Source organism: Lipotes vexillifer, unplaced genomic scaffold (assembly GCF_000442215.2).
Source record: "Lipotes vexillifer unplaced genomic scaffold, Lipotes_vexillifer_v1.1 scaffold634, whole genome shotgun sequence".
Lineage (NCBI taxonomy): Eukaryota > Metazoa > Chordata > Mammalia > Artiodactyla > Lipotidae > Lipotes > Lipotes vexillifer.
The window spans coordinates 1,366,653-1,368,416 of NW_006781096.1; positions in this window are offsets into that span (position 1 = coordinate 1,366,653).

Genomic DNA, 1,764 nt, shown 5'->3' on the forward strand with positions numbered 1-1,764 from the left:
GCTCCGCTGGATACAGTGGCAGTGCCCTATGAAACTTAGCTAGAACTCAGGTCTCTCTCAGGTGAATAATAAAATTGAATGTGAGTCACCTTAAAATTACACCGCCACCTGGAAGCATATTTAAGAGATGAGACTAAAAGCTAAATCTCTGTCAGATCTTGCAATGGTCTTCCTCTCCCTTCCTCTAGCCTGTGGATCAATAAAGCTCAGGATTCTTTAATAATTTCTCATAAGCATTATTTTTTAAATTATTTTTCTAAATTTGAAAACTAAACAAAGACCTCAAAGTTACTTTGAGCTATAAAATTTGCAATTTCAGAGCTTTTTATAAGATGCATTAGGGACTTCCCTGGCAGTCCAGTGGTTGGGACTTCCCCTCCAATGCAGGGGGTACGGGTTCGATCCCTGATCAGGGAGTTAAGATCCCACATGCCTGGAGGCCAAAAAAAAATCCCACAAAACGTAAAACAGAAGCAATATTGCAACAAATTCAGTAAAGACTTTAAAAATGGTCCACATCAAAAACAAATGTTAAAAAGAAAAAAGATGCATTAGTTGAGTCCATGTTTTTCCACAGGAAAACTTCAGAGAAAGATTGTTTAAATTTCTGAGAAAATGTCTGTACATATCGGTGTATATGCTATCGACCACACACCAGTAAATAATTGTTTGGGGTAATGGAGACTATTCACCAATGATCAAGATTCAGCCCCTCTCTTCCTTGCCGCATTTCTACATCCACATAAATGAGTAAATTACAGCGACGCCAAAGTCTCACAGTTCACCTAAACATTGCAAGCCTGGATCTCAAGTTGAGTATGGATTCTCCTTAAGGTGCACGTTTTGGAGGCAACAGCTCGGTCTGTATTACTGCTGCCTAAACTGGGCAGTGACTCAACAGGCAGCTGGAAGGAGGTGCTGGGCAATAGCTAAAAAAAGAGTGAAAGCCCCTCAGCAAAGTCCCACCTCGCTACACCCAGTCTTTTTCTGACTCCTTGGCCCCATCAGATATTGCTCTTATCCATTATCCCACCTTCCCGGGGTGGAGCACAGAGTCTCCTAGGCTCATCATCTCAAACCTCCTGGGATGGCCCGGGCACGACAACTGTGTGTGGCACTTGGCTGTGGAAGTTCGAGTTTTTCACACTCAAACGAAGAGCTGGTCAGTCCTGGTTACCATTAAGTGAGTCGACAAGGACTGCCACAGCCCTGTGCCTGGGAGTTCTCGTGACGAAACCTCGCCACCTGCTCGACCCCATCCTCGGCCGGGGATGGAAATCTGCAGTCCCTCCGCACGCCTGGCGTTTCTAGGTCACCCTGAGGTCCACACGCACACACTCGCGCACGCGATCGCCGCCCTCCTGTGCACGCCCGGCTTCGGAGGGACGGAACAAACTTACTTCTCGCCGACGCAGCCCAGCCAGGGCGCTGGGGGCGAGACCTAGCCGGCCAGGCCGTAGCTCCGGGGTGGATCGGGTCGGGTCGGGTCGGGGTCGGGGTCAGCCCCAGCCGGCCCGCCGGCCTCCCTCCCCTCGCGCCCAGCCGGCCCCCGGCGCACGTGCCGGGTGACAGGCCCCCTATAGGTTCCATACCTGCCACCGGAAGTGAGTGAGGAGGGCAGTATAGGCATTTCCTGTGACGCGAGCGCCTGGACTCCATTAGGCAGCAGCTGGGGGAAGAATCAACACACCAGGGAGCAGAGCGGAGCGGACCCGAGGACAGAGGCGGCAGCTGCCTCCGCTGCCGCCCGCCGCCGCCGCCGCC